This window comes from Falco punctatus (genome assembly GCF_963210335.1).
Source record: "Falco punctatus genome assembly, chromosome: 6".
In the NCBI taxonomy this organism is placed as follows: Eukaryota; Metazoa; Chordata; class Aves; order Falconiformes; family Falconidae; genus Falco; species Falco punctatus.
Window position 1 is genome coordinate 51,216,087 of NC_137585.1, and position 16,141 is coordinate 51,232,227.

General features: G+C 42.8%; 1 protein-coding gene and 1 long non-coding RNA gene across 4 annotated transcripts in view; one reads left to right on the forward strand and one right to left on the reverse strand.

The window, feature by feature from the left end:
• LOC308065402 overlaps positions 1-16,141 on the reverse strand; it is a 220,065-nt gene that overhangs the window by 30,184 nt on the left and 173,740 nt on the right. The gene's annotated exons all lie outside the window — the stretch shown is intronic.
• TMEM117 (transmembrane protein 117) overlaps positions 1-16,141 on the forward strand; it is a 234,682-nt gene that overhangs the window by 393 nt on the left and 218,148 nt on the right. The window contains exon 1 of one of the 3 annotated variants that reach the window (XM_080391331.1): positions 5-157. The exons of 1 other annotated variant lie outside the window; for it this stretch is intronic. The gene's annotated coding sequence lies outside the window, so the exon portion shown is untranslated. Of the gene's footprint in view, positions 1-4; positions 158-5,033; positions 14,248-16,141 lie in introns of those variants that run through there. One more of the 3 variants, XM_080391330.1, reaches the window with a different exon arrangement.

Here is a 16,141-nt window from a genome sequence, read left to right on the forward strand (position 1 = left end):
TGTCCGGGCCGTCGCTGGCGGAAAGGGACGGGCGGCTCACGGGGCTGCGTGTTGGCCGAAGTACTGAAAAATGACTGAGGTGAATTAAGTTCGTCTCTGGGAATCTGTCGTGGAGACCTCCCGCTCTTGCTTGCAGCAGCAGCGAGAGAGCCGCAAGGTGGGACTGGCTGCTGGTGTGAGCTGTGGGTTTGCAGGGAGCCGTCACCCGGTAAAGAGCACAGAGGTGAGGGCAGAGCCACGGCTCAAGCCCTTGCCCCTTACAAGGCAGTCTTTCTCTGTCAATTTTGCATTGTTTGCTACTTGGTGGCACTGCATCGACAGAAATAGCGAAGATTTCTTCTCTTTCGGCATGGCTCTGGCGGTTGAGGCACTTGTCCGTGTTGGCAAGGCAAGGCTCCAGGCGGAGCAGGGGTGTACCCCCTTCTCAGTCAGGCCTATCCAAAGGCCTTTGCACCTTTTCAACCTGTGTTGAGAAAGTTTCCCTAAACTTTTTCTTTTAAAGTTCCCAGTGAAGGACAGTCCTGTGTCATGAATTTAAGCATGCTCTGAATGAGCTTTTTGTAGCTGTCTTTCACAGGCACGTCGGCACACAGGCTGAGAAGCACCGTCCTCTTAACAACCAAAAGTTGGCTACTGTCTCCTCTTTAAAATTGGCTTCTGTGTCCTGTGGTCTGTGTTTTTAGTCCATGCTGTGGTCTGGATTAGATGCCACAGGTGAAATGTGTGGGTGGTTGTAGATCTAACAGGGCTGTGGGCACTTAATGTAACATCCTGATGCTGACAGTTCCTTCAGATTTATGTGTCACTGTTCAACCTGAGAACAAAAGAAATGCTGTAACACAGCATGCCAAGTTGCTAGCCCAGTGGACCAGGTGAGAATAGGAGAGTAAGGCACCCTTCCCTGGCTCACCTGACCTGCCTCCAGCATGCTGCAGCTCAGGGATTTTTGAAGCCAGCTGTGTTCATAGATGTGGGTGCCTGCACTTTGTCAGATCCCCAGTTTAAAGAAGTGAGGGATTTAGTGTCCTATTTGGGATATGTGAACTCGCACTGTAACTGTAGTACGTGAGCTGTTGCTGTGTAATGCTAGTCTGGCAAATACAAAGTCACTATGGAGACATGTCACCAACTAGTGAGCTGGGACTAACTGCGAGGACTGCAGCAGCTGGGTAAACGGAGAAGCTGCAGTTTGTCTTTCTTCTAGCAAGAAGGTCGAAAGACAAGGAAAAGGCTTCATGTAAAACCAAGAAATGAGAGACCGGTGAGGAGGTGCCTCCCAGATACCCAGAGGTCAGCTCTATTATAAGCCTCCAGGAGCATGGAGGTTATAAAAAAAATGAAGCAACTCTTGGAGAAGAACCTTCCCAGGAGGAAAGGGGTAGTAGAGATCCAGCCAGAGTGGCAACCAAGGATGTGGTGCTATCGTGATTACTTTAAATCATTTGAGCCTAAGCCTGCCACTGGTCCTATGTTCTTGGTTCCTCCTGTGTTGTGTTAGTGTTTGTAAAGGATGGATTTACCTGAACATTTCTGAGGGAAAAGGAGATTTTCCTTAATAGACAGATGTCCTGAGAAGACAGATCGGTTCCTTGGTCCAGTTAGTCATGTGTCCCCAGGAGCACTACTAGTGACACAATGTGGTAACAAGGATGTGTAGCTAAGACTGTGGAACTGTGTTTTCAAAAAATGCACGTATTTTTTTACATACAGTTTTTATTTCAGCAAACAGTACCTATCTTGAGGTGACACTTCAAACACTAAACACATTTGCAATAGCTAGAGTGAAAACCTTTTTTCTAAGCAATGTTACTTTATTTTCTTGCTGTGGAGATCTCTATTCTGACACTCTTCAAAGCTTCATCTTAGATTATTCTTTTCCCCCATCAGCATGTTCTTAAAAAATAACCATAAGATAATTATAGTATTACAGAGTTAGTCCATCAGCAAGATGAACTTTCTTCCGTAGAGCGTAAGAATGAATATCAAACACTTCCTTCAGAAACATGTGAAAAGTTCATTTTTTCAGCTCTGTTTGCTTCCAGTAATCTCCATTCCCATACACCCATAGGCTACTAAAAAAAGAAATGAGAAATCACACCACTCCTAGAACCATATTTGTGTATTACTTTCAAGTTATATGTGAAAGGTGTTCCTAGCAAAATGGGCCTTGATTTCTGAGCATGCTAGTGTTACCTGTTTGTAAGTCTCAGTGGATGTTGCTCTGATCAACCAACACACTATGTTCAAGTCAAACAAACAGGTATTTCTTCAGACCTTATGGATAGTCTGTTATTAAGAAGTATTGCTATAAGAGCTCATTGCTCTCTTGCCATTACAGCAAGTGGGTTTTATTACAGTGTGGACAGCTCTCACGTTATGTTCATCAGTAATTCTTTACAGCAGTATGAATATATGTCTTAATTTCTTTATGCTCTGAGGTATTTCTGTTCATTTCTCATAAATGAGCAAATAAACCATCTCAATATTCATCATCTGAGGGCTTTTCTTTCTAACAAACAGTATGCATTGTCTGTGAGTGGTCAGGAAGTGCTAGGTAGATAGACAACTATTTTAAACTGAATTACAATACAGTAGATAGCTAAGTTTGATGCACTGAGGTTTTCCTAGCCACTACCATAGATGAAAACAGATTTGAAGCAATAGATTTTGTTATCCTAAAAATTGTAGACAATTGATTGTTGTGTTTTGCTATGCTTTGATAGTAAGAATGGAACAAAGCACAACTGGTGGGAGTTCCCATATTTCTTACATCTTTCTGTTCTGCTGAGTGCCTCCAGACATTATTAAGGAGTTGATTCTGTATGTGGTTTGTTGATATCTTTGTCCATTTCTAGCTCTTACTCTGACCTGGTAAATCTGTAGATAGACACTAGATGTGGCATCTCAACATTCTGTATGCACGGCATAATGGGAAATATGATGGTCAAATTGTTTCATGCTGTCAGTGATTTTTTAAATTATGAAATTTCTCAAATATTTTCTGTTCTTTCATGTATTTTTCCTAATAGTAGTGATGAACTAACATGTAAATACTAATGCAAAATCATTGTGCAAAATTATTTGTGGTCCAATCATGCTTTCAGCCACTCTTTTCAGATTTTCTGTACTGCCTCCCTGGTGTGTTATTTGAATGCATTTCTGAAGTGCATTAAACAGTACGACTACATTTGCCTTGTCAGTTACTGATGACAAGTTCCAAGAAATTTCCTTGTGTGTAGAGACCACAAGAGCTTTTTAGGAATTATCTTGCATGATGTTCACAGTGATTCTTGGGCCAAAGAAAGCAAGAAAAACTTTGTGAAGACCTGCACAGCATCCTTAGGCCTTTGGAACAGATTTATAAGTCACAATTTCCATTTTAAGCTATCAGGGCTTAGCTACTGCATGTGTGCCTTCCTCCCAGACCATCATATGCCTGACCATAAATGCCAGGATTTAAAGTCTTAACTAGGTTCTAGGGGAAGACTGCACAGAAAACAGATGCAGGACATGATCTGCTCCAGTAGGTGAGTGGCTAAAGAGATGTATTTATTACTTAAAGCAAGGTGTATTACACTGCTGTAGCCCAGATCAAAGATGATAAAGCAGTAACTGAAGCCATATTATTATCTTCATTCAACAGGAATGAAGTCTTCTTGCCACCAAGAAGCTTCACTTAAATGAACACCTTGTATTGGAAAAAACTCCAAGGCAAACATGAGCTGCAATTTGTGTTCATGTAAAATCTTCCTTTGGATCTCAATCTAGAAAAATTGTTCCAATATCCATTTATTTTTTAAGAGACTGGGTACATTCGATGTCTTAAAAACCTCTACTTTCATATTTTCATGTCAATTTCAACTCCATTGGATTTGCCAGTTGTTTCTTGATGGGAAGGAAAATGTGCCTGGGACTGTTTCAGTCCCATTTGGATGATCATACTGACAGCCCAGCCCATGGTGACTGTGGAAGGACCCCTTTTAGAAAGCTAGTGAGTCCTGGCAGAGAGCCACCAAACACAATACTGTCTAGATTTAGAGTAGACCTTATCTGCCAAGATTGATAATTGTCTCCTGCAGGTGGGTGGCCTGTCTGCCCAATAGTTATGTCTGAACATAAAGCAGTATTTGAAGTTGACATGATCTAATGCGCTGGTAGGTGGTTTTCCATACTCTGGAAAGTAGTCATTTTCTCTAAGATTTCCTCACTCAAATATTCCTGTTATTAAAAATATTTTAAAAATAATAAAAAGGCAGGTGCAATGATTATGTGAAAATGCATATTACAAAAATTAGAGATTATACTTCTGTTTTTCCTAGTATTACCTGGATGATATCATGACCTTACTGAAATCATTAAGGATTCTCTCACTGGCTTTGATACAGACAGGATTCTACTAGTAGGGAGTATGTGAATGGCTTCTAACGGCAGATGATCTAGGATGATAAACTGGTGTAGCACTAGCACGAATCCAGTAATTTTCCTGTTGAATTCAGAAGAGAGATGCTGGGCAACATTCCTTTCATATCTATTTCCACTTTTTCTTAGTATTTACTTTAGATGAATGCATTGAGTCATTGTGAAACACTTTCAGCTCAAACTTCAGCACTATGCTGATTATGGCAATTGTTTATCTTGTTTGCCATTATTACAGAGATGGTGGTTCCTCTCCTGGTGAGGTACACTTAGTACAAACTAATGCCAGATGAAGCAAATGCTACTCTGGCCAAGGCATTGTTTATACTCTGTGCTGAAGGCACAAAGTCCTAAGTCACTTCCTCTCTCAAACAGAGCACTGCACAGCCTCTGGGCCTTGCTAAGACTGTTTACCTTGTAGCCTAGGAGTATCAATATTTGAAAATTTCAGTCTTTTGTATTATATTTTCTTTTGACATTTTGTCTATCATTCCTGAGATCCCTGGTTCCTGCCCATTTCTCCATGGCATGTATGGCTGTGAACATATTAGACCTAATAGAATCATAGAATAGTTTGGGTTGGAAGGGATCTTTAAAAGTCACCCCCTCTGCAGTGAGCAGGGACATCTTCAACTAGATCTGGTTGCTCAGAGCCCCGTCCAGCCTGACCTTGAATGTTTCCAGGGATGAGGCATCTACCATCTCTCTGGGCAGCCTGTTCCAGTGTTTCACCACACTCATTGTAACAAATTTGTTCCTTATATCTAGTCTGAATCTACCCTTTTTTAGTTTGAAACCATTACCCCTTGTCCTGTTGCAACAGGCTCTGCGAAAAAGTCTATCCCCATCTTTCTTATAATCTGCCTTTAAGTACTGAAAGGTTGCACTAAGGTCTTGCCAGAGCCTTTTCTTCTCCGGGCTGAACAACCACCATTCTCTCGTGCTTTCCTCATAGGAGAGGTGTTCCATCCCTCTGATCATTGTTGTGTCCCTCCTCTGGACCTGATCCAATAGGTCCACATCTTTCCTGTACCGAGGACTCCAAAGTCGAACAAAGTACTCCAGGTGGGGTCTCACCAGAATGGAGCAGAAGGGCAGAATTGCCTCCCTCAACCTACTGGCCATGCTTCTTTTTATGCAGCCCAGGATAGGGTTGGCTTTCTGGGCTGCAAGTGCACATTGTTGGCTCATGTCCAGTGTTTCATCCACCAGTACTCCCAAGTCCTTCTCGGCAGGGATGCTTCCAATCCCTTCATCCCCCAGCCTGTATTGATACCAGAGGTTGCCCTGACCCAGGTGCAAGCACTTGGCATTGTTGAACCTCATGAGGTTTACGTGGGCCCACTTCTTAAGCTTTTCCAGGTCCCTCTGGACGGCATCCTGTCCCTCAGGCATGTCAACTGCACCACTCAGTTTGGTGGTGTCTGCAAAGTTGCTGAGGGTGCACTTGATTCCACTGTCTATGTCATTGATGAAGATATTAAACTGTACTGGTCCCAATACGAACCCCTGAGGGACACCACTCATCACTGATCTCCATGCAGATATTGACCCACTGACCACCACTCTCTGGATGCAACCATCCAACCGATTCCTTATCTATCAAATAACAGGTTCCCTCTAATGGCCTCTTGTATGTCTCTCAAGTGCTTTTTTGTGATTTTACCCAAATTTCCAAAGAAATTAAGAAAAAGTTCAAACTGTTGTTAGATAATTCCACATTTTGATGTAGGCATCATGAGGACAGCTAAGATCTTCTGAGAGATGTTGAGGCTGGAGTGAAAGAATGGGAGCACCTGGGACAAAGGATTCTTCCTACTCATGGGGTCCCACTTGCAGGAGAGGAATTCAGTCAGATAGTCTTTTCTCCTGAGTTATTCACAAGCAACGCCCAGTTTCTACCCATAAATTACTATTAAAAAATAGTAGCAAGAAAACATGGGAAGTTTTATCCCAAAAGGGCTCCGTGAGGCCAGTTAGGGATTTTATTACTCATTGTTTGCAGAAAGCATTCTGACATGTGACAGAATAAAACCAACATAGATCCTTACTCTGCAGTGCTTACTGTTTAAATAGACAAAAATGTGCAAGAAGGGTAAGAGAAGGGCTTGCAGTGAAACCTGAAGTAGTTGCATTGTTCCCTTCTAGCATTTAAAACTTTGTTAGTGCTCAGGTCTTGCACTTAGTTTCCAGCAGAATAAGACCCTCAGAGGCACACATAAACTCAGATGCATGCTATGTCTCAGCATAAGCTGAAGCTCTCCAGTACTTCATTTCAGTTCCAAAAGACTATAGTGCACTCACTGCTCTTCTTATAAACAAAAGGAAATGCAATATACAAACAAAGGACATTTTGACTGCATGGTACATTCTTACTTGTTCCCTCGGGCACTTATTCAAAGTGCCTATCCCTTTTCAATGGAGTTCCAGCTGCTAAATAAATTATTAGATTTACCATTGTAATTTTTTTTTGTGTAACTATGCTTTTTCACAGTGCATTAGTGTGAGCTAAAAATAATGGACATTTGTCACAGGCTATTCTTTGGCTACTGAAAAAATGTTTATTTGCGTAACAGATAGTGCATATCCCTATGTACGATGAGAAGAGGCTTTAAAGAAAGGTCACAAAACTTGGTCTTCTCATCACTTGTCCAGAACTAAAAATCTGACAGCAAGAAACTTCACTCTCTAGGCACAGCAGTGTGTATATGATTCTCTTACTATTTGTAGACTACGATGAGTTCTCACATACTTCATATTGGTACTTTTGGTTGTTTTCAAGTGAGATGATAGTTCTGATTCACCAAGTGCTGCCATTTGGACAGTCACATTGAAGTTGTCGGTAAGTGTAGTCCACTTGTATCCCTGGGGTTTGAGCCACTGCCTGGACAAGCCATGCTTTGCACAAGATCCCTGTATGCATCTGCTTCGGCAGGGATGGATTTGCTCCTCAGTTGTATTAGTGCAGTGCCTGGTTTGCCATAGCCTCTACCAAGACACCCAGTGCAGCTGGCAGTGCCTCATAGTACTCCCTGCCCTGGCTGTGTTCCTGTTCCCCCGATCCAGTCAGCTGTATGTGACAGTGCATGATCAGCTCTCAGACTTTTTGTTGTGTTAGATAATGTACTCCGATTCCAAGTATGCAGAGATTTGAAAATAAAGTCATTTGGTTGTTTGAGTTATCACACTGCTTGAGCTTAAATCGGTACTTTTGTCAAGATGCAAAATTTTTGTCATGCTGTGCCTATTTTAGTTCTAATAGAAATATGATCAAGACAGAGGGAATTTATATGACAACACAGTGAAGCCTTCAGACATTTCTTTTACAGCAACAATGTGTTATATTGTACTTATACAAAGTACAGTTGTTCATTGCACTTTGGAAGAACATCATGAGATATAGTAGTTGAAAACACGAGACTTTTTTTTATCCTATTTTTTTATGAAGTTAAGAAATTACCCCTTATTATTTTTAATATTTTTATTCTTTAGTATTGAATAAGATATCAAAGCTTAAATTATTTTCTTGTCAGATAGTAATCTGAGGCCTGCTTATATAAAAAGAATATAAAGCTCATACTAAATAAAACATGTGATGTTATATTTTTCTTACTAAAGTTCAGCAACATTAGAGCATATTTTCTTTTCCCAAAGACCTTCTGTTACCACTTACTATTTTTCGGACCTTTTGTCTTCCAGCTTTAATTCTACCTTTCTGAAGTCTTCTTTTACCATTGCAATAAACTTGGACAGGGTGGTTAAGCAGTATCCCTGGGAAGGCTGAACACAGATTCCACTTTTTCTTAATTTGTGTTTTCTCTAATTCTGTATATGCAAATATCAAAGTAGCTGCAAGCTGATTATTCCTTTATTTTCCTAGTAAAGAAGTCACATGTTGTTCTATTAGTTGAACACATCCATATGGCCAGCAGATGCGCTTAAAAGGTATGTAATTAGTGGTGTAAATTCACCTCACTAGACAGTTCTTAAGTGATTTTTTCTGGGCTAGGGGTGTGCTGGCTGCCTGTTTGAAATCAGTGTAGGTTATGTGAAGAAGATCACATTTGCTTGCAGTAAATTTGGTCTGGATAAACAGAAGTACTTCGTTCAAATGTAAGTTTTGTTTATCATTTGACTATAATCTTCAAAACTTCCAGTACAACTTCTGCTTTAACCTTGATGAGCCCTGTATCATTTGACTCCAGGACTGAAGTTCTGTTTCATGGTATGTAAAAGGTCACTTAAAGTTGATTCTCCTTTTTGTCCCCAGTTCCACTGGTATTGCAAAATTAGATACAGGTATTAAATTTTGCTCAAAATTTTATTTTGGTGATTTAACCTATCAACAATGATGAAACCATCCCTTAACTTCACCTTGGTAAACTAAAACTTGCTTGACAAAGATAAAAAAGTACATATTAATCACCCACACCCCAAGATTCCACTAACATTTGTAGCTAGGACATCATTTATATTTGTTAAAAGCTATAGCCAAGCTTTTTTTTTTTTTTCTGCTTTTTTTTTCCTGCCTTACAGAAACAGCAGATATAATTTGCTGCTATTCACATTTACATTGTGTTTGAAATGTTTTAGGTTGTAGCCAATAAGTCAGAGTCCAGAGGTTTAGTAACAGAAATGTGTCCTTTTGCCATTACTTTTATTTTCCTTCATCTCAGATAATTTGCAATCTCTTTCTTGTTTCATTGATGCAAAATGTTGAGTAGAATCAGAAATAAGGCCCTTTCTCATGACTTGGAAGCCCAGTAGTTCATCCGCGTATTGCATGTAATGTTGATTTTGTCTCATCCTCATTCTTTCATTGAAATGTCAGTAGGTATCTGATCACATAAATACCTTGAAGAGTTCAGGTATGTATATATTGGTACTGACCTAACCAAAAAAATGCATAATATCCTATTAGTGACATCAGAACAGTTTTTCAGAGTTGTTCTCTGGGCTCATATTACTGCCGGTTGTTCTTGCAGAAACAGAGGCATTAGTTAGGACAAAATCACCACAAAACCTGGTGACTACCCTGACTTACAGTGTGCGTGAGTGTGTGTGTATGTGTGTGTGAGTGTGTGCACGCGCGCACGTGTGCATGTACGTGTGTGTGTGTGTGTGTGTAGGGAGTGGGGATTACATGGCTGCACAGCCTGCACCACTGCTTTCCATTTGGCTGTTCTGGTTCTCCCTTTCACTTCCATTAATTGAGAGCTGAACCTGCCTTTCCCATATTTTTGCCCATGCTTGCTGTCAGCCTGGGAAGCCTATAATTATGCTGTTTACCCTTTAAATATTGTTACCACATTAACTTTCTTCCAGTTCTATGAAATTTCCTCAGCATTTCAGAAGTTGTTAGGAAACAAATCTTGTTATTAATATTGCTGTCTATCATTTCTTTCATTTTTTTTTCTAATAACTCTTCAACCTGCCATTTAAAAGTAAAAGTTTGTGTTGCTGCTCTTTACTATCTTTTCCTATTATTGATTTATTGGAAAATATTTCAATGTTACATAATGTGAAAACACTGTTTAGGTTTTCCAAATATGTTCTGCTCTTCCACATTCTTTTAGAGAATACTGTTTTTCACGTCTAGTAGTAAAGCAGTACTAGTATTTGCAATATCATTATCTCTGGTTAACTTAACATTCTTACTTTCCATGGCATATATATTTTTTCTTTATTCTAAGTTCTTAAATTATATAACTCTTCAGTTATACACTAACTGTTGTCAGCTTTTGTTTTTTCTCCGTTTGCTTCATTTTTTAATGTGCTGCTTTCTAGTCTTCTAGACAGTAAGAAATTGGTTGGGGAGGCAGATAATGAGTAGATCTTAAGTGGTATGATTGAGATGGGTTGCCACAACTGTGACTGTGAAATTTGAAAGGGGGGAGTCTTTTTGTTCCAAGGATGTTTTTTGCAGGTGTACTGGGATTAAGTTAACTTTCTTCACAGCAGTGATGTTGTGCTGTGTTTTGGGTTTGTAGCTAAAACAGTGTTGAAAATATGCCAATGTTTCAGCTATTGCTGAGCAGTGCTTGCACAGCATCAAGGCTGAGTCTCTTTCCCACTCTGCCCACAATCCCACTCCAGCAAAATAGGGTGGGGATAGGCAAGAATTTGGGAGGGGACACAGGACAGCTGACCCCAGCTGACCAAAGGGATACTCCATGCCATATGATGTCATGCTCCGCAATAAAACTGATAGAGCAAAAGGGTGGGATGAGGGCTGGCTTCAAAGCTGGCTATCAGAGGCAGAGACTCGCCAGGCATTGGTCTGCTTGTGGGACTTGGTGAGTGATTGCCTTAGCAGCACTTCTTTTTAATGCTCACTTATGACATTTTATTAATGATCCCTTTTTTCCTTCACTTATTAAACTATCTTTATCTCAGCCCACAAGTTTTCTCTCTTTTTCTCTTATTCTTTCCCCTGTGCCACTGGGGGAGGAGGCAGGGGGAGCATGCTAGCAGCTGTGTGGGTGCTTAACTGCTGGCCAGGGTCAACTCACAGCAGCGGGATGGAAGAAAAATACATTAGGAGCACAGTCCCCGAGTAATGGGGTTTCGAGGTTTGGGGGAATGAAGAAGTACTTTTTCCAAGCAGCAAGCCAGGGAAGAGGCATTTGTGCGACCACAGCTGAAAGGAGTGGGAGGACAGGCTGAGAGAGCTGGGACTGTTTAACCTTGAGAAGAGGAGACTCAAGGGAGAGGATCTTATCGATGTGCCTAAAAGCCTGATAGGAGGAGTGAAAATTAAGCCAGTCTTTTCCCAGTGTGCTATCCAGCGAAAGGATGAGAGGCAGTGGGCACAGACTGAAATACAGAAAGTTCCATTTAACTTAAAAATCCTTTCTCCTGTGAGGGTGGTTGAACATTGGAACAGGTGGCCCAGAGGGGCTGTGAAGTCTTGCAGCCTTGGATATGCTTAAAACCCAACTGGACACAACCCTGCTCTGAGCAGAGGGCTGGGCTAGAGGATCTCCAGAGGTCCCTTCCAGCCTCAACTATGTTGTGATTCTGTGAAATTCCATCAGTGTTAAGTGACCCACAGTTCTGTGGATCAAGCAGCCAAGCGCATAGTTGTTATAGTTAACATGGGGTATCAGAGTGCTTTCTCAGATGAAGCTATAGCATTTTTTTTCCTAATCTCCAGAATTACCTTTCAGTCCTGGATACACAGGATTTTATAATAAATTGCATCTTCTTTTTAGTTTTTTAATAGTCATTGCATGAGTCTTTTTAGTTTGGACCTGCAGCTTTTTCACTGACAAAAGTAGCACTTTTGCTTTGGCATAGAAAAGCAAAGAAACCTGTCTCTTGGTACAGCTTCATTATTTTGGAACATACTGTAGCTCGACTCATGTTCCTGCACCAGACAGAGGTGTCTGAGGCAACAGAATCTTGTGAGAGAACTTTCCAGTTACAGACTAATGTGCAGAAGGCTGATTCCTCATATTTTGAGTGTAAAATGACACCAGAAACTAGTACTGCAGAAAGACCTATATACAATTGGTTCAGTATTCACAGGTCTCTGCTGGAAACAGTGTAAAACAATAGCCTTTACACAAGTGCTGTTTTGTAGTAGGAGTGCTGCTAAAGTAGTTTCATTCACAAGTATCGAAACTAGCATTCAAGATGACTCATTGTCCTGATTCAACCTGCTTTTTAGGTTCAACTTACTGGTTTTACCGCCGGCCTTTTCACTTGCTGACAATTTTGTAGATAAGAGTTTGTTTATACTCTTCTGTTGCTGACAGTTCCTGTTTTTCAGTGAGTGGGCCTGAGTCTTGTCTACTTAGATTATTTGTTAAGTGTTGCTATTCAGGTATGTATTTATTCAACTGAATCTTGATTGGTTGATTTAAAAAAAAATGAATAGGAGTGCTCCAGCTTTTTTTTTAATATACGAGTGAAATATTACATTTTTTTGGAAAAATAAGCTTCCTCTAAGAAAGCTATTGCAGTGTGAAATTTAGGGGAGGAGTATGGTGCGCTTATGCTTTTGGTTACTTTAATAGAGACGTAGATGATTTTCATTTGATTGACTTCAAAAACTTGTTCACTGATTTACTATTTGAAAAAATATTCATGAATGCTTTGTAGTTGTAGCATGGGTTTCCACCTGAGCTGAAGAGAACTTTGTTTTGGTGTGTAGGTGCATGAAGAGTGTGATTTCCTTTGTGGTAGGTGCTGCCTCCTCTGGGGCTTCTCATTTGTTGAACAGAAGGAGACGGAGTCCTGCGAGCGTGGCAGCGCACACAGAGCTGTTGCATGAACAGGCAGTACTGTATGCTGTATTTTTGTGGTCTTTCGTTGCACATGGTGATTTTTTGTCTCTGAATATTTTAGTTTTCTATTCGCTGTTCAGATAGCTTGGGAAGGGGGGCCTACTGTTAAATATTGAACATTGCATCTTTCTGCCTAGAATTGAGGGTCTCATCAGTTATTCCACCAAGGAATATAATGTGGTGACTATGTCAGGTACCTTCAATACAGTTATGTTTATTTACAAAAATATATACAACTATATTCCTGTAAGTACCAAAGGGATTCACAAGTCTTCATCTTATGCTTGCTCTGGTAGTGTTGGTCTTTCAGAGCATGGCTCACCTAAAGACCCTTCCACATTCTTCAGTGGACCTCAGCCACGTTCCTCCGTACCTTGGTCTGAAGCAGCCAAATGTATATCCATGTTCTAAATTTGATGATCCGCTCCAATGGAGTTACCTGACTTCACAACAGTACACCGAGGCTGTGTCCAGCAGCTTCAGGTTGGTTTTGCCTGTCTTGGGCACTGACCAGAACTAGTACATATTGCATTAAGACCCAGTGATAATGCAATGCTAAGAGCATCCTGTAAACATTTTCCTGGGATGTCAGCAATACCAGCACACGGGCACTAGGGACCACATCCCACATAAAAAGGCTTTGGTTGACAATTCGGATGAAATGCAATGTCAACAACTCTGTCAGGCTGCCCAGAGGCGTTTTGCCCGACACAGCGACAACACCGACTGTGTGTGCACCCCCAGAGACCCCTGCCATAGCCGCCGCCCATGTAAGCAAACGGGTACTGCCCTCCCTGCCCCCCCCCGCCCCCCCCAACATGAGGGTTTTCCTAAGTCTTCCCCAGGGATCCGGCCGTTATTGCCAACCCTGTGCTTTTGCTTTGGGGTAATTCATCTCTAGATTTGGACCCGTGTTTTACGTATTTGTAATTTTCTACAGCTAATTAGTGCTGAAGTCCGAGCGGTGGGAATTGAGTGTTGCTCCGGCCTCGTTCACCTCCCCCGGCTGGATTAGCCCCCGCGGCTCGCAGGCCACCGTTTCCCAGGGCGGATCAAGACACCGGCGGGAATACCGCGCACGCCTCGGCCCTGGCTGGCAGGCTGCGGGGGAGGGACAGGCAGGGACAGGCAGGGACAGGCAGGGACAGGCGCGGGCGCCGGGACCCTGCCGCAGCGGGCGCCGCCCGTTGCCGCCGCGGCTGCGGCACTGCCGGGGCCGGCGCGGCCGCGCTCCCTCCCCCGGCGCTCGCCCGCGCCCGAGAGCGGAGCGGAGAGGAGGGGCACCGCCACCGCCACCGCCGCCGCCGCCGCCGCCGCCGCAGCCGCTCCCTCCCCGCGGCGGCCGGGGGGCGGGACCCGCGGCAGCGCCAGCGCCGCTGTCAGCGCCCCAGGGGCTGGGGGGGCCCTGCCGGCCGCGGGCAGCTGCCGGCGCGCAGCGCAGCGCAGCGCAGCGCAGCGCAGCGGAGCGGAGCGGGGCCGCCCGCGGCTGAGAGCCGCACCGCGGCAGGCGCCGAGCCGCGCCGCAGCAGCACCGCGCCCGGTGAGTGGGGCGGCCCCGGCCCGGCGGCGCTGCGGGGGCCCGTGGCCGTGTGCCCCGGCGGGGCGGTGGCGGCGCTGCGCGGGATAACGCGGGGCTGCGCCGCGGGCAGGGGGGCGGGGGGCTTTAACAGGTTGCGATGGGCGTGCGGGGCGGTTTGCGCGGCACCCGCGTTTGTGGCGGGGCCGTGGTGAGGAGCGGGCTGTGGGTGAGCGGTGTAGCCCCGCTGCTGCTGCACGCAGGGGCTGCTTGGGCTGTAAAGCGTCCCCCGGAGAGCTGCCTCTTCAGGGGGGTGTCCGGTAACTCCCGGTGTCCGGCAGCTGCCAAAGATGTCAGGACATACAGTTGTTTATCTCCAGCCCCATTCGGGCTTAAAGATGGTTCATACACATAAGGAAATGCTAAAACTTTTGCTCCCGTTAACGGAAAGGAGAACATAAAAGAGCTTTGGGCATCCCTGTGGCTCTAAAGGTGGTTTAATCTCCCCAGAGTGATATTTTTTTAGGCTGCTGGGCCAATGACCCTTGCTTTAAATCACTTTATTCCTAAAGTTTTCAAAGGGCTGACACTTCCTTGTGGCAACTTTTTAACTCCCTATATGTGTTTTTTCACCTTTTCATATGTAATTTATGCATAATGAGACATTATTCATTTTTATTATTTATCAAACATGTCTGAATCTGCTGAGAGGTTCTGCTATTCTTTTGATTTAATGGGTACAGGATTCCTTGCAGGTTTACAAATACAAAGCTGGTTATAGAGTGAAGTAATTTTGAAGTGACTACCTAAAGGGAGACATTGTTATTCAAACCATTTATAAGTTTGCAAAGTGATACTTAGAAGTCCAAGAAGGTTGGCGTTTAGGTCTTTAGCTGTGATTTGGGTTTGATTTTGTTGGTGTTTTTTTTTGTTCTCCACTCCCCCCCCCCCCCCCCCCCCCCCCCCGGGCATCTGACATTTACACAGATCTGTACTGTTCAGTTTAGTACACTGTATCCTTCAAGGATCGTGCTGTAATAAACAAGCAATATAGCAATATTAATAGATACTCTTTTTTTTTTTTCTTGTTTTCTTCCTACACCGTGTCCCTTGAATAATTCTGGTGTTCCACAATACAAAGGCTTTGTATCTTCACACATACAAAGTGGTTCAACAAGATGAAACAACTAATTGGTTGTGAATAAAAGAAAAAGAAATAAAATGGCAAACAACTGAAATGTTAACCATGCTCGGTTGCGTTTTTCCATAGCAGTACTTCATAAGGAGGCAAGTTTCAAAACACATTTTTTGTATTCATACAAAACAGTCTGTGCTCAGGGCACTCTGTTTTCTGGTTTTGAAAATATGCTTAATTATAGGGGTTACTCCCTGAAGTCAATGAAAAGATTTCCACAGACTTCCCTGACCTGCAAGGATTGATTCTAGCAACTTTCCCATCATGTTGTTCCTTCATATAAACAAGTTTCTGATGTTGCTTCCAGGAGGTGAGGCAGTAGGTGACAGCACTGAATTTACAGGCTTATTCCATCCTTTTCCTATAAGGAAAAAGATTCAATTTAGGCTTAGCATGAATATTTGTGAAATCTGTGTTGTTATTTTTTGGAATGCAACTGGAAAGGCACTCTTGATTTTCACGTAGCCTGTCATGTTCTTACACACTGTATTTTCATGCCCCGTTATGGAGCTGTAATTTTAAAGAGATAGTATACAAATGTTTGAGACTAAAATTCCTGTGCTATAATGTATATATGATTGTTGTTTTTACATTGGAATGGGCAGAAGTTCCAGGTTTTCTCTATCTGCATTTAACAGTATCTTTTGATCGAATTTTTCCTTGCTTGTCAAGCCTGAAGTGTTAAAATTATCACTGTTGAGAAGGTTACAGTGATTTTACTTT